The sequence below is a fragment of the Rhinoderma darwinii genome, chromosome 1 (genome assembly GCF_050947455.1).
Source record: "Rhinoderma darwinii isolate aRhiDar2 chromosome 1, aRhiDar2.hap1, whole genome shotgun sequence".
NCBI lineage: Eukaryota > Metazoa > Chordata > Amphibia > Anura > Rhinodermatidae > Rhinoderma > Rhinoderma darwinii.
In genome coordinates this window covers 248,000,424-248,015,127 of record NC_134687.1, presented here as the reverse complement: position 1 = coordinate 248,015,127, position 14,704 = coordinate 248,000,424, and the positions used below count along the sequence as shown (strand labels likewise).

The window sequence follows — 14,704 nt, the reverse complement described above, 5'->3', positions numbered from 1 at the left end:
ACAATCGATTAAAAAGGACTATGGATTAAAGCATTTAATGTCAATGGCCATTCTAAGCTGAATGTGCCTGCTCTCGTCAGACTGCAGAAGTTACACAGCTTAAGGCCTCGCTAGTACCAGTGTGGGAGACTGTCTGGGAATCCGTGGTGCGGTTGCCTTTTTATTATGTCGTTTAGATTTTGTTTCACAATCGATTAAAAAGGACTATGGATTAAAGCATTTAATGTCAATGGCCATTCTAAGCTGAATGTGCCTGCTCTCGTCAGATCGCAGAAGTTACACAGCTTAAGGCTTTGCTAGTACCAGTGTGGGAGACTGTCTGGGAATCCGTGGTGCGGATGACTTTTTATTATGTCGTTTAGATTTTGTTTCACAATAGATTAAATAGGACTATGGATTAAAGCATTAAACGTCAATGGCCATTCTAAGCTGAATGTGCCTGCTCTCGTCAGAACGCAGAAGTTACACAGCTTAAGGCCTCGCTAGTACCAGTGTGGGAAACTGTCTGGGAATCCGTGGTGCGGTTGATTTTTTATTATGTCGTTTAGATTTTGTTTCACAATCGATTAAAAAGGACTATGTATTAAAGCACTTAATGTCAATGGCCACTCTAAGCTGAATGTCCCTGCTCTCGTCAGATCGCAGAAGTTACACAGCTTAAGGCCTCGCTAGTACCAGTGTGGGAGACTGTCTGGGAATCCGTGGTGCGGTTGACTTTTTATTATGTTGTTTAGATTTTGTTTCACAATAGATTAAATAGGAGTATGGATTAAGGCTTTTAATGTCAATGGCCATTCTAAGCTGAATGTGCCTGCTCTCGTCAGATCGCAGAAGTTACACAGCTTAAGGCCTCGCTAGTACCAGTGTGGGAGACTGTCTGGGAATCCGTGGTGCGGTTGACTTTTTATTATGTCGTTTAGATGTTGTTTCACAATCGATTAAAAAGGACTATGGATTAAAGCATTTAATGTCAATGGCCATTCTAAGCTGAATGTGCCTGCTCTCGTTAGATCGCAGAAGTTACACAGCTTAACGCCTCGCTAGTACCAGTGTGGGAGACTGTCTGGGAATCCGTGGTGCGGTTGACTTTTTATTATGTCGTTTAGATTTTGTTTCACAATAGATTAAATAGGACTATGGATTAAAACATTTAACGTCAATGGCCATTCTAAGCTGAATGTGCCTGCTCTCGTCAGATCGCAGAAGTTACACAGCTTAAGGCTTCGCTAGTACCAGTGTGGGAGACTGTCTGGGAATCTGTGGTGCGGTTGAATTTTTATTATGTCGTTTAGATTTTGTTTCACAATCGATTAAAAAGGACTATGGATTAAAGCATTTAATGTCAATGGCCATTCTAAGCTGAATGTCCCTGCTCTCGTCAGATTGCGGAAGTTACACAGCTTAAGGCCTCGCTAGTACCAGTGTGGGAGACTGTCTGGGAATCCGTGGTGCGGTTGCCTTTTTATTATGTCGTTTAGATTTTGTTTCATAATCGATTAAAAAGGACTATGGATTAAAGCATTTAATGTCAATGGCCATTCTAAGCTGAATGTGCCTGCTCTCGTCAGATCGCAGAAGTTACACAGCTTAAGGCCTCGCTAGTACCAGTGTGGGAGACTGTCTGGGAATCCGTGGTGCGGTTGACTTTTTATTATGTCGTTTAGATTTTGTTTCACAATAGATTAAATAGGACTATGGATTAAAGCATTTAACGTCAATGGCCATTCTAAGCTGAATGTTCCTGCTCTCGTCAGAACGCAGAAGTTACACAGCTTAATGCCTCGCTAGTACCAGTGTGGGAGACTGTCTGGGAATCCGTGGTGCGGTAGACTTTTTATTATGTCGTTTAGATTTTGTTTCACAATCGATTAAAAAGGACTATGGATTAAAGCATTTAATGTCAATGGCAATTCTAAGCTGATTGTGCCTGTTCTCGTTAGATCGCAGAAGTTACACAGCTTAAGCCCTCGCTAGTACCAGTGTGGGAGAGTGTCTGGGAATCTGTGGTGTGGTTGACTTTTTATTATGTTGTTTAGATTTTGTTTCACAATCGATTAAAAAGGACTATGGATTAAAGCATTTAATGTCAATGGCCATTCTAAGCTGAATGTGCCTGCTCTCGTTAGATAGCAGAAGTTACACAGCCTAACGGCTCGCTAGTACCAGTGTGGGAGACTGTCTGGGAATCCGTGGTGCGGTTGCCTTTTTATTATGTCGTTTAGATTTTGTTTCACAATAGATTAAATAGGACTATGGATTAAAGCATTTAACGTCAATGGCCATTCTAAGCTGAATGTGCCTGCTCTCGTCAGATCGCAGAAGTTACACAGCTTAAGGCCTCGCTAGTACCAGTGTGGGAGACTGTCTGGGAATCTGTGGTGCGGTTGAATTTTTATTATGTAGTTTAGATTTTGTTTCACAATCGATTAAAAAGGACTATGGATTAAAGCATTTAATGTCAATGGCCATTCTAAGCTGAATGTCCCTGCTCTCGTCAGATCGCAGAAATTACACAGCTTAAGGCCTCGCTAGTACCAGTGTGGGAGACTGTCTGGGAATCCGTGGTGCGGTTGACTTTTTATTATGTCGTTTAGATTTTGTTTCACAATCGATTAAAAAGGACTATGGATTAAAGCATTTAATGTCAATGGCCATTCTAAGCTGAATGTGCCTGCTCTCGTTAGATCGCAGAAGTTACACAGCTTAACGCCTCGCTAGTACCAGTGTGGGAGACTGTCTGGGAATCCGTGGTGCGGTTGACTTTTTATTATGTCGTTTACATTTTGTTTCACAATAGATTAAATAGGACTATGGATTAAAGCATTTAACGTCAATGGCCATTCTAAGCTGAATGTGCCTGCTCTCGTCAGATCGCAGAAGTTACACAGCTTAAGGCCTCGCTAGTACCAGTGTGGGAGACTGTCTGGGAATCCGTGGTGCGGTTGAATTTTTATTATGTCGTTTAGATTTTGTTTCACAATCGATTAAAAAGGACTATGGATTAAAGCATTTGATGTCAATGGCCATTCTAAGCTGAATGTCCCTGCCCTCGTCAGATCGCAGAAGTTACACAGCTTAAGGCCTCGCTAGTACCAGTGTGGGAGACTGTCTGGGAATCCGTGGTGCGGTTGACTTTTTATTATGTCGTTTAGATTTTGTTTCACAATCGATTAAAAAGGACTATGGATTAAAGCATTTAATGTCTATGGCCATTCTAAGCTGAATGTGCCTTCTCTCGTCAGATCGCAGAAGTTACACAGCTTAAGGCCTCGCTAGTACCAGTGTGGGAGACTGTCTGGGAATCCGTGGTGTGGTAGACTTTTTATTATGTCGTTAAGATTTAGTTTCACAATAGATTAAATAGGACTATGGATTAAAGCATTTAATGTCAATGGCCATTCTAAGCTGAATGTGCCTGCTCTCGTCAGATCGCAGAAGTTACACAGCTTAAGGCCTCGCTAGTACCAGTGTGGGAGACTGTCTGGGAATCCGTGGTGCGGTTGAATTTTTATTATGTCGTTTAGATTTTGTTTCAATATCGATTAAAAAGGACTATGGATTAAAGCATTTGATGTCAATGGCCATTCTAAGCTGAATGTCCCTGCCCTCGTCAGATCGCAGAAGTTACACAGCTTAAGGCCTCGCTAGTACCAGTGTGGGAGACTGTCTGGGAATCCGTGGTGCGGTTGACTTTTTATTATGTCGTTTAGATTTTGTTTCACAATCGATTAAAAAGGACTATGGATTAAAGCATTTAATGTCTATGGCCATTCTAAGCTGAATGTGCCTTCTCTCGTCAGATCGCAGAAGTTACACAGCTTAAGGCCTCGCTAGTACCAGTGTGGGAGACTGTCTGGGAATCCGTGGTGCGGTTGACTTCTTATTATGTCGTTTAGATTTTGTTTCACAATAGATTAAATAGGACTATGGATTAAAGCATTTAACATCAATGGCCATTCTAAGCTGAATGTGCCTGCTCTCGTCAGATCGCAGAAGTTACACAGCTTAAGGCCTCGCTAGTACCAGTGTGGGAGACTGTCTGGGAATCCGTGGTGCGGTTGACTTTTTTTTATGTTGTTTAGATTTTGTTTCACAATAGATGAAATAGGACTATGGATTAAGGCTTTTAATGTCAATGGCCATTCTAAGCTGAATGTACCTGCTCTCGTCAGCTCGCAGAAGTTACACAGCTTAAGGCCTCGCTAGTACTAGTGTGGGAGACTGTCTGGGAATCCGTGGTGCGGTTGACTTTTTATTATGTTGTTTAGATTTTGTTTCACAATAGATTAAATAGGACTATGGATTAAAGCATTTAATGTCAATGGCAATGGCAATTCTAAGCTGAATGTGCCTGCTCTCGTTAGATCGCAGAAGTTACACAGCTTAACGCCTCACTAGTACCAGTGTGGGAGACTGTCTGGGAATCCGTGGTGTGGTTGACTTTTTATTATGTCGTTAAGATTTAGTTTCACAATAGATTAAATAGGACTATGGATTAAAACATTTAATGTCAATGGCCATTCTAAGCTGAATGTGCCTGCTCTCATCAGATCGCAGAAGTTACACAGCTTAAGGCCTTGCTAGTACCAGTGTGGGAGACTGTCTGGGAATCCGTGGTGCGGTTGACTTTTTATTATGTCGTTTAGATTTTGTTTCACAATAGATTAAATAGGACTATGGATTAAAGCATTTAACGTCAATGGCCATTCTAAGCTGAATGTGCCTGCTCTTGTCAGAACACAGAAGTTACACAGCTTAAGGCCTCGCTAGTACCAGTGTTGGAGACTGTCTGGGAATCCGTGGTGCGGTAGAATTTTTATTATGTCGTTTAGATTTTGTTTCACAATCGATTAAAAAGGACTATGGATTAAGCATTTAATGTCAATGGCCATTCTAAGCTGAATGTGCCTGCTCTCGTCAGATCGCAGAAGTTACACAGCTTAAGGCCTCGCTAGTACTAGTGTGGGAGACAGTCTGGGAATCCGTGGTGCGGTTGACTTTTTATTATGTTGTTTAGATTTTGTTTCACAATAGATTAAATAGGACTATGGATTAAGGCTTTTAATGGCAATGGCCATTCTAAGCTGAATGTGCCTGCTCTCGTCAGATCGCAGAAGTTACACAGCCTAAGGCCTCGTTAGTACCAGTGTGGGAGACTGTCTGGGAATCCGTGGTGCGGTTGACTTTTTATTATGTCGTTTAGATTTTGTTTCACAATCGATTAAAAAGGACTATGGATTAAAGCATTTAATGTCAATGGCCATTCTAAGCTGAATGTGACTGCTCTCGTCAGATCGCAGAAGTTACACAGCTTAAGGCCTCGCTAGTACCAGTGTGGGAGACTGTCTGGGAATCCGTGGTGCGGTTGACTTTTTATTATGTTGTTTAGATTTTGTTTCACAATAGATTAAATAGGACTATGGATTAAGGCTTTTAATGGCAATGGCCATTCTAAGCTGAATGTGCCTGCTCTCGTCAGATCGCAGAAGTTACACATCTTAAGGCCTCGCTAGTACCAGTGTGGGAGATTGTCTGGGAATCCGTGGTGCGGTTGACTTTTTATTATGTTGTTTAGATTTTGTTTCACAATCGATTAAAAAGGACTATGGATTAAAGCATTTAATGTTAATGGCCATTCTAAGCTGAATGTGCCTGCTCTCGTCAGATCGCAGAAGTTACACAGCTTAAGGCCTCGTTAGTACCAGTGTGGGAGACTGTCTGGGAATCCGTGGTGCGGTTGACTTTTTATTATGTCGTTTAGATTTTGTTTCACAATGGATTAAAAAGGACTATGGATTAAAGTATTTAATGTTAATGGCCATTCTAAGCTGAATGTGCCTGCTCTCGTCAGATCGCAGAAGTTACACAGCTTAAGGCCTCGCTATTACCAGTGTGGGAGACTGTCTGGGAATCCGTGGTGCGGTTGACTTTTTATTATGTTGTTTAGATTTTGTTTCACAATAGATTAAATAGGACTATGGATTAATGCTTTTAATGGCAATGGCCATTCTAAGCTGAATGTGCCTGCTCTCGTCAGATCGCAGAAGTTACACAGCTTAAGGCCTCGTTAGTACCAGTGTGGGAGACTGTCTGGGAATCCGTGGTGCAGTTGACTTTTTATTATGTCGTTTAGATTTTGTTTCACAATCGATTAAAAAGGACTATGGATTAAAGCATTTAATGTCAATGGCCATTCTAAGCTGAATGTGCCTGCTCTCGTTAGATCGCAGAAGTTACACAGCTTAACGCCTCGCTAGTACCAGTGTGGGAGACTGTCTGGGAATCCGTGGTGTGGTTGACTTTTTATTATGTCGTTTAGATTTTGTTTCACAATAGATTAAATAGGACTATGGATTAAAGCATTTAACGTCAATGGCCATTCTAAGCTGAATGTGCCTGCTCTCGTCAGATCGCAGAAGTTACACAGCTTAAGGCCTCGCTAGTACCAGTGTGGGAGACTGTCTGGGAATCCGTGGTGCGGTTGATTTTTTATTATGTCGTTTAGATTTTGTTTCACAATCGATTAAAAAGGACTATGGATTAAAGCATTTAATGTCAATGGCCATTCTAAGCTGAATGTCCCTGCTCTCGTCAGATCGCAGAAGTTACACAGCTTAAGGCCTCGCTAGTACCAGTGTGGGAGACTGTCTGGGAATCCGTGGTGCGGTTGACTTTTTTTTATGTTGTTTAGATTTTGTTTCACAATAGATGAAATAGGACTATGGATTAAGGCTTTTAATGTCAATGGCCATTCTAAGCTGAATGTACCTGCTCTCGTCAGCTCGCAGAAGTTACACAGCTTAAGGCCTCGCTAGTACTAGTGTGGGAGACTGTCTGGGAATCCGTGGTGCGGTTGACTTTTTATTATGTTGTTTAGATTTTGTTTCACAATAGATTAAATAGGACTATGGATTAAGCATTTAATGTCAATGGCCATTCTAAGCTGAATGTCCCTGCTCTCGTCAGATCGCAGAAGTTACACAGCTTAAGGCCTCGCTAGTACCAGTGTGGGAGACTGTCTGGGAATCCGTGGTGCGGTTGACTTCTTATTATGTCGTTTAGATTTTGTTTCACAATAGATTAAATAGGACTATGGATTAAAGCATTTAACGTCAATGGCCATTCTAAGCTGAATGTGCCTGCTCTCGTCAGATCACAGAAGTTACACAGCTTAAGGCCTCGCTAGTACCAGTGTGGGAGACTGTCTGGGAATCCGTGGTGTGGTTGACTTTTTATTATGTCGTTAAGATTTAGTTTCACAATAGATTAAATAGGACTATGGATTAAAGCATTTAATGTCAATGGCCATTCTAAGCTGAATGTGCCTGCTCTCGTCAGATCGCAGAAGTTACACAGCTTAAGGCCTCGCTAGTATCAGTGTGGGAGACTGTCTGGGAATCCGTGGTGCGGTTGAATTTTTATTATGTCGTTTAGATTTTGTTTCACAATCGATTAAAAAGGACTATGGATTAAAGCATTTATTGTCAATGGCCATTCTAAGCTGAATGTGCCTGCTCTCGTCAGATCGCAAAAGTTACACAGCTTAAGGCCTCGCTAGTACCAGTGTGGGAGACTGTCTGGGAATCCGTGGTGCGGTTGAATTTTTATTATGTCGTTTAGATTTTGTTTCACAATCAATTAAAAAGGACTATGGATTAAAACATTTAATGTCAATGGCCATTCTAAGCTGAATGTGCCTGCTCTCGTCAGATCGCAGAAGTTACACAGCTTAAGGCCTTGCTAGTACTAGTGTGGGAGACTGTCTGGGAATCCGTGGTGCGGTTGACTTTTTATTATGTTGTTTAGATTTTGTTTCACAATCGATTAAAAAGGACTATGGATTAAAGCATTTAATGTCAATGGCCATTCTAAGCTGGAAGTCCCTGCTCTCGTCAGATCGCAGAAGTTACACAGCTTAAGGCCTCGCTAGTACCAGTGTGGGAGACTGTCTGGGAATCCGTGGTGCGGTTGACTTTTTATTATGTTGTTTAGATTTTGTTTCACAATAGATTAAATAGGACTATGGATTAAGGCTTTTAATGTCAATGGCCATTCTAAGCTGAATGTGCCTGCTCTCGTCAGATCGCAGAAGTTACACAGCTTAAGTCCTCGCTAGTACTAGTGTGGGAGACTGTCTGGGAATCCGTGGTGCGGTTGACTTTTTATTATGTCGTTTAGATTTTGTTTCACAATCGATTAAAAAGGACTATGGATAAAAGCATTTAATGTCAATGGCCATTCTAAGCTGAATGTCCCTGCTCTCGTCAGATTGCAGCAGTTACACAGCTTAAGGCCTCGCTAGTACCAGTGTGGGAGACTGTCTGGGAATCCGTGGTGCGGTTGACTTTTTATTATGTCGTTTAGATTTTGTTTCACAATCGATTAAAAAGGACTATGGATTAAAGCATTCTATGTCAATGGCCATTCTAAGCTGAATGTGCCTGCTCTCGTCAGATCGCAGAAGTTACACAGCTTAAGCCCTCGCTAGTACCAGTGTGGGAGACTGTCTGGGAATCCGTGTGGGGTTGACTTTTTATTATGTCGTTTAGATTTTGTTTCACAATCGATTAAAAAGGACTATGGATTAAAACATTTAATGTCAATGGCCATTCTAAGCTGGATGTGCCTTCTCTCGTTAGATCGCAGAAGTTACACAGCTTAACACCTCGCTAGTACCAGTGTGGGAGACTGTCTGGGAATCCGTGGTGCGGTTGACTTTTTATTATGTCGTTTAGATTTTGTTTCACAATCGATTAAAAAGGACTATGGATTAAAGCATTTAATGTCAATGGCCATTCTAAGCTGAATGTCCCTGCTCTCGTTAGATCGCAGAAGTTACACAGCTTAAGGACTCGCTAGTACCAGTGTGGGAGACTGTCTGGGAATCCGTGGTGCGGTTGACTTTTTATTATGTCGTTTAGATTTTGTTTCACAATCGATTAAAAAGGACTATGGATTAAAGCATTTAATGTCAATGGCCATTCTAAGCTGAATGTGCCTGCTCTCGTCAGATCGCAGAAGTTACACAGCTTAAGCCCTCGCTAGTACCAGTGTGGGAGACTGTCTGGGAATCCGTGGTGCGGTTGACTTTTTATTATGTTGTTTAGATTTTGTTTCACAATAGATTAAATAGGAATATGGATTAAGGCTTTTAATGTCAATGGCCATTCTAAGCTGAATGTGCCTGCTCTCGTCAGATCGCAGAAGTTACACAGCTTAAGGCCTCTCTAGTACCAGTGTGGGAGACTGTCTGGGAATCCGTGGGGCGGTTGACTTTTTATTATGTCGTTTAGATTTTGTTTCACAATCGATTAAAAAGGACTATGGATTAAAACATTTGATGTCAATGGCCATTCTAAGCTGAATGTGCCTGCTCTCGTTAGATTGCAGAAGTTACGCAGCTTAACGCCTCGCTAGTACCAGTGTGGGAGACTGCCTGGGAATCCGTGGTGCGGTTGACTTTTTATTATGTCGTTTAGATTTTGTTTCACAATAGATTAAATAGGACTATGGATTAAAGCATTTAACGTCAATGGCCATTCTAAGCTGAATGTGCCTGCTCTCGGCAGATCGCAGAAGTTACACAGCTTAAGGCCTCGCTAGTACCAGTGTGGGAGACTGTCTGGGAATCCGTGGTGCGGTTGAATTTTTATTATGTCGTTTAGATTTTGTTTCACAATCGATTAAAAAGGACTATGGATTAAATCATTTAATTTCAATGGCCATTCTAAGATGAATGTCCCTGCTCTCGTCAGATCGCAGAAGTTACACAGCTTAAGGCCTCGCTAGTACCAGTGTGGGAGACTGTCTGGGAATCCGTGGTGCGGTTGACTTTTTATTATGTCGTTTAGATTTTGTTTCACAATCGATTAAAAAGGACTATGGATTAAAACATTTAATGTCAATGGCCATTCTAAGCTGGATGTACCTGCTCTCATTAGATCGCAGGAGTTACACAGCTTAACGCCTCGCTAGTACCAGTGTGGGAGACTGTCGGGGAATCCGTGGTGCGGTTGACTTTTTATTATGTCGTTTAGATTTTGTTTCACAATCGATTAAAAAGGACTATGGATTAAAGCATTTAATGTCAATGGCCATTCTAAGCTGAATGTGCCTGCTCTCGTTAGATCGCAGAAGTTACACAGCTTAAGGCCTCGCTAGTACCAGTGTGGGAGACTGTCTGGGAATCCGTGGTGCGGTTGATTTTTTATTATGTCGTTTAGATTTTGTTTCACAATCGATTAAAAAGGACTATGGATTAAAGCATTTAATGTCAATGGCCATTCTAAGCTGAATGTCCCTGCTCTCGTCAGATCGCAGAAGTTACGCAGCTTAAGGCCTTGCTAGTAACAGTGTGGGAGACTGTCTGGGAATCCGTGGTGCGGTAGACTTTTTATTATGTTGTTTAGATTTTGTTTCACAATCGATTAAAAAGGACTATGGATTAAAGCATTTAATGTCAATGGCCATTCTAAGCTGAATGTGCCTGCTCTCGTCAGACTGCAGAAGTTACACAGCTTAAGGCCTCGCTAGTACCAGTGTGGGAGACTGTCTGGGAATCCGTGGTGCGGTTGCCTTTTTATTATGTCGTTTAGATTTTGTTTCACAATCGATTAAAAAGGACTATGGATTAAAGCATTTAATGTCAATGGCCATTCTAAGCTGAATGTGCCTGCTCTCGTCAGATCGCAGAAGTTACACAGCTTAAGCCTTTGCTAGTACCAGTGTGGGAGACTGTCTGGGAATCCGTGGTGCGGATGACTTTTTATTATGTCGTTTAGATTTTGTTTCACAATAGATTAAATAGGACTATGGATTAAAGCATTAAACGTCAATGGCCATTCTAAGCTGAATGTGCCTGCTCTCGTCAGAACGCAGAAGTTACACAGCTTAAGGCCTCGCTAGTACCAGTGTGGGAAACTGTCTGGGAATCCGTGGTGCGGTTGATTTTTTATTATGTCGTTTAGATTTTGTTTCACAATCGATTAAAAAGGACTATGTATTAAAGCACTTAATGTCAATGGCCACTCTAAGCTGAATGTCCCTTCTCTCGTCAGATCGCAGAAGTTACACAGCTTAAGGCCTCGCTAGTACCAGTGTGGGAGACTGTCTGGGAATCCGTGGTGCGGTTGACTTTTTATTATGTTGTTTAGATTTTGTTTCACAATAGATTAAATAGGAGTATGGATTAAGGCTTTTAATGTCAATGGCCATTCTAAGCTGAATGTGCCTGCTCTCGTCAGATCGCAGAAGTTACACAGCTTAAGGCCTCGCTAGTACCAGTGTGGGAGACTGTCTGGGAATCCGAGGTGCGGTTGACTTTTTATTATGTTGTTTCACAATCGATTAAAAAGGACTATGGATTAAAGCATTTAATGTCAATGGCCATTCTAAGCTGAATGTGCCTGCTCTCGTTAGATCGCAGAAGTTACACAGCTTAACGCCTCGCTAGTACCAGTGTGGGAGACTGTCTGGGAATCCGTGGTGCGGTTGACTTTTTATTATGTTGTTTAGATTTTGTTTCACAATAGATTAAATAGGACTATGGATTAAAACATTTAACGTCAATGGCCATTCTAAGCTGAATGTGCCTGCTCTCGTCAGATCGCAGAAGTTACACATCTTAAGGCCTCGCTAGTACCAGTGTGGGAGACTGTCTGGGAATCCGTGGTGCGGTTGAATTTTTATTATGTCGTTTAGATTTTGTTTCACAATCGATTAAAAAGGACTATGGATTAAAGCATTTAATGTCAATGGCCATTCTAAGCTGAATGTCCCTGCTCTCGTCAGATCGCAGAAGTTACACAGCTTAAGGCCTTGCTAGTAACAGTGTGGGAGACTGTCTGGGAATCCGTGGTGCGGTAGACTTTTTATTATGTTGTTTAGATTTTGTTTCACAATCGATTAAAAAGGACTATGGATTAAAGCATTTAATGTCAATGGCCATTCTAAGCTGAATGTGCCTGCTCTCGTCAGACTGCAGAAGTTACACAGCTTAAGGCCTCGCTAGTACCAGTGTGGGAGACTGTCTGGGAATCCGTGGTGCGGTTGCCTTTTTATTATGTCGTTTAGATTTTGTTTCACAATCGATTAAAAAGGACTATGGATTAAAGCATTTAATGTCAATGGCCATTCTAAGCTGAATGTGCCTGCTCTCGTCAGATCGCAGAAGTTACACAGCTTAAGGCTTTGCTAGTACCAGTGTGGGAGACTGTCTGGGAATCCGTGGTGCGGATGACTTTTTATTATGTCGTTTAGATTTTGTTTCACAATAGATTAAATAGGACTATGGATTAAAGCATTAAACGTCAATGGCCATTCTAAGCTGAATGTGCCTGCTCTCGTCAGAACGCAGAAGTTACACAGCTTAAGGCCTCGCTAGTACCAGTGTGGGAAACTGTCTGGGAATCCGTGGTGCGGTTGATTTTTTATTATGTCGTTTAGATTTTGTTTCACAATCGATTAAAAAGGACTATGTATTAAAGCACTTAATGTCAATGGCCACTCTAAGCTGAATGTCCCTGCTCTCGTCAGATCGCAGAAGTTACACAGCTTAAGGCCTCGCTAGTACCAGTGTGGGAGACTGTCTGGGAATCCGTGGTGCGGTTGACTTTTTATTATGTTGTTTAGATTTTGTTTCACAATAGATTAAATAGGAGTATGGATTAAGGCTTTTAATGTCAATGGCCATTCTAAGCTGAATGTGCCTGCTCTCGTCAGATCGCAGAAGTTACACAGCTTAAGGCCTCGCTAGTACCAGTGTGGGAGACTGTCTGGGAATCCGTGGTGCGGTTGACTTTTTATTATGTCGTTTAGATTTTGTTTCACAATAGATTAAATAGGACTATGGATTAAAACATTTAACGTCAATGGCCATTCTAAGCTGAATGTGCCTGCTCTCGTCAGATCGCAGAAGTTACACAGCTTAAGGCTTCGCTAGTACCAGTGTGGGAGACTGTCTGGGAATCTGTGGTGCGGTTGAATTTTTATTATGTCGTTTAGATTTTGTTTCACAATAGATTAAATAGGACTATGGATTAAAGCATTAAACGTCAATGGCCATTCTAAGCTGAATGTGCCTGCTCTCGTCAGAACGCAGAAGTTACACAGCTTAAGGCCTCGCTAGTACCAGTGTGGGAAACTGTCTGGGAATCCGTGGTGCGGTTGATTTTTTATTATGTCGTTTAGATTTTGTTTCACAATCGATTAAAAAGGACTATGTATTAAAGCACTTAATGTCAATGGCCACTCTAAGCTGAATGTCCCTGCTCTCGTCAGATCGCAGAAGTTACACAGCTTAAGGCCTCGCTAGTACCAGTGTGGGAGACTGTCTGGGAATCCGTGGTGCGGTTGACTTTTTATTATGTTGTTTAGATTTTGTTTCACAATAGATTAAATAGGACTATGGATTAAAGCATTAAACGTCAATGGCCATTCTAAGCTGAATGTGCCTGCTCTCGTCAGAACGCAGAAGTTACACAGCTTAAGGCCTCGCTAGTACCAGTGTGGGAAACTGTCTGGGAATCCGTGGTGCGGTTGATTTTTTATTATGTCGTTTAGATTTTGTTTCACAATCGATTAAAAAGGACTATGTATTAAAGCACTTAATGTCAATGGCCACTCTAAGCTGAATGTCCCTGCTCTCGTCAGATCGCAGAAGTTACACAGCTTAAGGCCTCGCTAGTACCAGTGTGGGAGACTGTCTGGGAATCCGTGGTGCGGTTGACTTTTTATTATGTTGTTTAGATTTTGTTTCACAATAGATTAAATAGGAGTATGGATTAAGGCTTTTAATGTCAATGGCCATTCTAAGCTGAATGTGCCTGCTCTCGTCAGATCGCAGAAGTTACACAGCTTAAGGCCTCGCTAGTACCAGTGTGGGAGACTGTCTGGGAATCCGTGGTGCGGTTGACTTTTTATTATGTTGTTTCACAATCGATTAAAAAGGACTATGGATTAAAGCATTTAATGTCAATGGCCATTCTAAGCTGAATGTGCCTGCTCTCGTTAGATCGCAGAAGTTACACAGCTTAACGCCTCGCTAGTACCAGTGTGGGAGACTGTCTGGGAATCCGTGGTGCGGTTGACTTTTTATTATGTTGTTTAGATTTTGTTTCACAATAGATTAAATAGGACTATGGATTAAAACATTTAACGTCAATGGCCATTCTAAGCTGAATGTGCCTGCTCTCGTCAGATCGCAGAAGTTACACATCTTAAGGCCTCGCTAGTACCAGTGTGGGAGACTGTCTGGGAATCCGTGGTGCGGTTGAATTTTTATTATGTCGTTTAGATTTTGTTTCACAATCGATTAAAAAGGACTATGGATTAAAGCATTTAATGTCAATGGCCATTCTAAGCTGAATGTCCCTGCTCTCGTCAGATCGCAGAAGTTACACAGCTTAAGGCCTTGCTAGTAACAGTGTGGGAGACTGTCTGGGAATCCGTGGTGCGGTAGACTTTTTATTATGTTGTTTAGATTTTGTTTCACAATCGATTAAAAAGGACTATGGATTAAAGCATTTAATGTCAATGGCCATTCTAAGCTGAATGTGCCTGCTCTCGTCAGACTGCAGAAGTTACACAGCTTAAGGCCTCGCTAGTACCAGTGTGGGAGACTGTCTGGGAATCCGTGGTGCGGTTGCCTTTTTATTATGTCGTTTAGATTTTGTTTCACAATCGATTAAAAAGGACTATGGATTAA

At 41.7% G+C, this 14,704-nt stretch overlaps 72 pseudogenes; all 72 read left to right on the top strand.

Annotated features, from left to right (window-relative positions):
• The first annotated feature begins 39 nt into the window (after positions 1 to 39).
• On the top strand, positions 40 to 158 carry LOC142682405 (5S ribosomal RNA; annotated as a pseudogene).
• A 67-nt stretch (positions 159 to 225) lies between these two features.
• Positions 226 to 344, top strand: LOC142693445 (5S ribosomal RNA; annotated as a pseudogene).
• A 67-nt stretch (positions 345 to 411) lies between these two features.
• On the top strand, positions 412 to 530 carry LOC142735838 (5S ribosomal RNA; annotated as a pseudogene).
• A 67-nt stretch (positions 531 to 597) lies between these two features.
• Positions 598 to 716, top strand: LOC142736894 (5S ribosomal RNA; annotated as a pseudogene).
• Positions 717 to 783: 67 nt separating this feature from the next.
• Positions 784 to 902, top strand: LOC142689798 (5S ribosomal RNA; annotated as a pseudogene).
• Positions 903 to 969: 67 nt separating this feature from the next.
• On the top strand, positions 970 to 1,088 carry LOC142680816 (5S ribosomal RNA; annotated as a pseudogene).
• Positions 1,089 to 1,155: 67 nt separating this feature from the next.
• Positions 1,156 to 1,274, top strand: LOC142684164 (5S ribosomal RNA; annotated as a pseudogene).
• A 67-nt stretch (positions 1,275 to 1,341) lies between these two features.
• LOC142697207 (5S ribosomal RNA) lies at positions 1,342 to 1,460 on the top strand (annotated as a pseudogene).
• Positions 1,461 to 1,527: 67 nt separating this feature from the next.
• Positions 1,528 to 1,646, top strand: LOC142689677 (5S ribosomal RNA; annotated as a pseudogene).
• Positions 1,647 to 1,713: 67 nt separating this feature from the next.
• Positions 1,714 to 1,832, top strand: LOC142669693 (5S ribosomal RNA; annotated as a pseudogene).
• A 439-nt stretch (positions 1,833 to 2,271) lies between these two features.
• Positions 2,272 to 2,390, top strand: LOC142738296 (5S ribosomal RNA; annotated as a pseudogene).
• A 67-nt stretch (positions 2,391 to 2,457) lies between these two features.
• LOC142724229 (5S ribosomal RNA) lies at positions 2,458 to 2,576 on the top strand (annotated as a pseudogene).
• Positions 2,577 to 2,643: 67 nt separating this feature from the next.
• On the top strand, positions 2,644 to 2,762 carry LOC142680805 (5S ribosomal RNA; annotated as a pseudogene).
• A 67-nt stretch (positions 2,763 to 2,829) lies between these two features.
• LOC142736601 (5S ribosomal RNA) lies at positions 2,830 to 2,948 on the top strand (annotated as a pseudogene).
• Positions 2,949 to 3,015: 67 nt separating this feature from the next.
• Positions 3,016 to 3,134, top strand: LOC142738200 (5S ribosomal RNA; annotated as a pseudogene).
• A 67-nt stretch (positions 3,135 to 3,201) lies between these two features.
• Positions 3,202 to 3,320, top strand: LOC142687317 (5S ribosomal RNA; annotated as a pseudogene).
• Positions 3,321 to 3,387: 67 nt separating this feature from the next.
• On the top strand, positions 3,388 to 3,506 carry LOC142736600 (5S ribosomal RNA; annotated as a pseudogene).
• Positions 3,507 to 3,573: 67 nt separating this feature from the next.
• On the top strand, positions 3,574 to 3,692 carry LOC142738199 (5S ribosomal RNA; annotated as a pseudogene).
• A 67-nt stretch (positions 3,693 to 3,759) lies between these two features.
• LOC142693644 (5S ribosomal RNA) lies at positions 3,760 to 3,878 on the top strand (annotated as a pseudogene).
• Positions 3,879 to 3,945: 67 nt separating this feature from the next.
• On the top strand, positions 3,946 to 4,064 carry LOC142735876 (5S ribosomal RNA; annotated as a pseudogene).
• Positions 4,065 to 4,131: 67 nt separating this feature from the next.
• Positions 4,132 to 4,250, top strand: LOC142729031 (5S ribosomal RNA; annotated as a pseudogene).
• Positions 4,251 to 4,509: 259 nt separating this feature from the next.
• Positions 4,510 to 4,628, top strand: LOC142718657 (5S ribosomal RNA; annotated as a pseudogene).
• Positions 4,629 to 4,880: 252 nt separating this feature from the next.
• Positions 4,881 to 4,999, top strand: LOC142735897 (5S ribosomal RNA; annotated as a pseudogene).
• Positions 5,000 to 5,066: 67 nt separating this feature from the next.
• LOC142667408 (5S ribosomal RNA) lies at positions 5,067 to 5,185 on the top strand (annotated as a pseudogene).
• A 67-nt stretch (positions 5,186 to 5,252) lies between these two features.
• LOC142737288 (5S ribosomal RNA) lies at positions 5,253 to 5,371 on the top strand (annotated as a pseudogene).
• A 67-nt stretch (positions 5,372 to 5,438) lies between these two features.
• On the top strand, positions 5,439 to 5,557 carry LOC142703758 (5S ribosomal RNA; annotated as a pseudogene).
• Positions 5,558 to 5,624: 67 nt separating this feature from the next.
• Positions 5,625 to 5,743, top strand: LOC142722245 (5S ribosomal RNA; annotated as a pseudogene).
• A 67-nt stretch (positions 5,744 to 5,810) lies between these two features.
• Positions 5,811 to 5,929, top strand: LOC142671137 (5S ribosomal RNA; annotated as a pseudogene).
• A 67-nt stretch (positions 5,930 to 5,996) lies between these two features.
• Positions 5,997 to 6,115, top strand: LOC142735621 (5S ribosomal RNA; annotated as a pseudogene).
• Positions 6,116 to 6,182: 67 nt separating this feature from the next.
• On the top strand, positions 6,183 to 6,301 carry LOC142699045 (5S ribosomal RNA; annotated as a pseudogene).
• A 67-nt stretch (positions 6,302 to 6,368) lies between these two features.
• LOC142732145 (5S ribosomal RNA) lies at positions 6,369 to 6,487 on the top strand (annotated as a pseudogene).
• A 67-nt stretch (positions 6,488 to 6,554) lies between these two features.
• On the top strand, positions 6,555 to 6,673 carry LOC142726843 (5S ribosomal RNA; annotated as a pseudogene).
• Positions 6,674 to 6,740: 67 nt separating this feature from the next.
• Positions 6,741 to 6,859, top strand: LOC142729020 (5S ribosomal RNA; annotated as a pseudogene).
• Positions 6,860 to 6,925: 66 nt separating this feature from the next.
• LOC142726832 (5S ribosomal RNA) lies at positions 6,926 to 7,044 on the top strand (annotated as a pseudogene).
• A 67-nt stretch (positions 7,045 to 7,111) lies between these two features.
• LOC142668146 (5S ribosomal RNA) lies at positions 7,112 to 7,230 on the top strand (annotated as a pseudogene).
• Positions 7,231 to 7,297: 67 nt separating this feature from the next.
• On the top strand, positions 7,298 to 7,416 carry LOC142675433 (5S ribosomal RNA; annotated as a pseudogene).
• A 67-nt stretch (positions 7,417 to 7,483) lies between these two features.
• On the top strand, positions 7,484 to 7,602 carry LOC142673825 (5S ribosomal RNA; annotated as a pseudogene).
• A 67-nt stretch (positions 7,603 to 7,669) lies between these two features.
• LOC142728929 (5S ribosomal RNA) lies at positions 7,670 to 7,788 on the top strand (annotated as a pseudogene).
• Positions 7,789 to 7,855: 67 nt separating this feature from the next.
• LOC142716480 (5S ribosomal RNA) lies at positions 7,856 to 7,974 on the top strand (annotated as a pseudogene).
• Positions 7,975 to 8,041: 67 nt separating this feature from the next.
• LOC142736119 (5S ribosomal RNA) lies at positions 8,042 to 8,160 on the top strand (annotated as a pseudogene).
• A 67-nt stretch (positions 8,161 to 8,227) lies between these two features.
• LOC142672521 (5S ribosomal RNA) lies at positions 8,228 to 8,346 on the top strand (annotated as a pseudogene).
• A 438-nt stretch (positions 8,347 to 8,784) lies between these two features.
• On the top strand, positions 8,785 to 8,903 carry LOC142690787 (5S ribosomal RNA; annotated as a pseudogene).
• Positions 8,904 to 8,970: 67 nt separating this feature from the next.
• LOC142737808 (5S ribosomal RNA) lies at positions 8,971 to 9,089 on the top strand (annotated as a pseudogene).
• A 67-nt stretch (positions 9,090 to 9,156) lies between these two features.
• Positions 9,157 to 9,275, top strand: LOC142665413 (5S ribosomal RNA; annotated as a pseudogene).
• A 67-nt stretch (positions 9,276 to 9,342) lies between these two features.
• On the top strand, positions 9,343 to 9,461 carry LOC142688449 (5S ribosomal RNA; annotated as a pseudogene).
• A 67-nt stretch (positions 9,462 to 9,528) lies between these two features.
• LOC142689359 (5S ribosomal RNA) lies at positions 9,529 to 9,647 on the top strand (annotated as a pseudogene).
• A 67-nt stretch (positions 9,648 to 9,714) lies between these two features.
• Positions 9,715 to 9,833, top strand: LOC142683571 (5S ribosomal RNA; annotated as a pseudogene).
• A 67-nt stretch (positions 9,834 to 9,900) lies between these two features.
• LOC142703714 (5S ribosomal RNA) lies at positions 9,901 to 10,019 on the top strand (annotated as a pseudogene).
• Positions 10,020 to 10,086: 67 nt separating this feature from the next.
• On the top strand, positions 10,087 to 10,205 carry LOC142736089 (5S ribosomal RNA; annotated as a pseudogene).
• Positions 10,206 to 10,272: 67 nt separating this feature from the next.
• Positions 10,273 to 10,391, top strand: LOC142689458 (5S ribosomal RNA; annotated as a pseudogene).
• Positions 10,392 to 10,458: 67 nt separating this feature from the next.
• LOC142682383 (5S ribosomal RNA) lies at positions 10,459 to 10,577 on the top strand (annotated as a pseudogene).
• Positions 10,578 to 10,830: 253 nt separating this feature from the next.
• LOC142735837 (5S ribosomal RNA) lies at positions 10,831 to 10,949 on the top strand (annotated as a pseudogene).
• Positions 10,950 to 11,016: 67 nt separating this feature from the next.
• On the top strand, positions 11,017 to 11,135 carry LOC142705433 (5S ribosomal RNA; annotated as a pseudogene).
• A 67-nt stretch (positions 11,136 to 11,202) lies between these two features.
• LOC142737612 (5S ribosomal RNA) lies at positions 11,203 to 11,321 on the top strand (annotated as a pseudogene).
• Positions 11,322 to 11,377: 56 nt separating this feature from the next.
• LOC142680794 (5S ribosomal RNA) lies at positions 11,378 to 11,496 on the top strand (annotated as a pseudogene).
• Positions 11,497 to 11,563: 67 nt separating this feature from the next.
• On the top strand, positions 11,564 to 11,682 carry LOC142683498 (5S ribosomal RNA; annotated as a pseudogene).
• A 67-nt stretch (positions 11,683 to 11,749) lies between these two features.
• On the top strand, positions 11,750 to 11,868 carry LOC142701032 (5S ribosomal RNA; annotated as a pseudogene).
• Positions 11,869 to 11,935: 67 nt separating this feature from the next.
• LOC142682372 (5S ribosomal RNA) lies at positions 11,936 to 12,054 on the top strand (annotated as a pseudogene).
• A 67-nt stretch (positions 12,055 to 12,121) lies between these two features.
• On the top strand, positions 12,122 to 12,240 carry LOC142693434 (5S ribosomal RNA; annotated as a pseudogene).
• Positions 12,241 to 12,307: 67 nt separating this feature from the next.
• LOC142735836 (5S ribosomal RNA) lies at positions 12,308 to 12,426 on the top strand (annotated as a pseudogene).
• Positions 12,427 to 12,493: 67 nt separating this feature from the next.
• On the top strand, positions 12,494 to 12,612 carry LOC142736893 (5S ribosomal RNA; annotated as a pseudogene).
• A 67-nt stretch (positions 12,613 to 12,679) lies between these two features.
• On the top strand, positions 12,680 to 12,798 carry LOC142689544 (5S ribosomal RNA; annotated as a pseudogene).
• Positions 12,799 to 12,865: 67 nt separating this feature from the next.
• On the top strand, positions 12,866 to 12,984 carry LOC142684153 (5S ribosomal RNA; annotated as a pseudogene).
• Positions 12,985 to 13,051: 67 nt separating this feature from the next.
• On the top strand, positions 13,052 to 13,170 carry LOC142735834 (5S ribosomal RNA; annotated as a pseudogene).
• Positions 13,171 to 13,237: 67 nt separating this feature from the next.
• On the top strand, positions 13,238 to 13,356 carry LOC142736892 (5S ribosomal RNA; annotated as a pseudogene).
• A 67-nt stretch (positions 13,357 to 13,423) lies between these two features.
• On the top strand, positions 13,424 to 13,542 carry LOC142735833 (5S ribosomal RNA; annotated as a pseudogene).
• Positions 13,543 to 13,609: 67 nt separating this feature from the next.
• On the top strand, positions 13,610 to 13,728 carry LOC142736891 (5S ribosomal RNA; annotated as a pseudogene).
• A 67-nt stretch (positions 13,729 to 13,795) lies between these two features.
• LOC142689447 (5S ribosomal RNA) lies at positions 13,796 to 13,914 on the top strand (annotated as a pseudogene).
• A 56-nt stretch (positions 13,915 to 13,970) lies between these two features.
• On the top strand, positions 13,971 to 14,089 carry LOC142680783 (5S ribosomal RNA; annotated as a pseudogene).
• Positions 14,090 to 14,156: 67 nt separating this feature from the next.
• Positions 14,157 to 14,275, top strand: LOC142683493 (5S ribosomal RNA; annotated as a pseudogene).
• A 67-nt stretch (positions 14,276 to 14,342) lies between these two features.
• Positions 14,343 to 14,461, top strand: LOC142701021 (5S ribosomal RNA; annotated as a pseudogene).
• A 67-nt stretch (positions 14,462 to 14,528) lies between these two features.
• On the top strand, positions 14,529 to 14,647 carry LOC142682361 (5S ribosomal RNA; annotated as a pseudogene).
• The last annotated feature ends 57 nt before the right edge of the window (positions 14,648 to 14,704 follow it).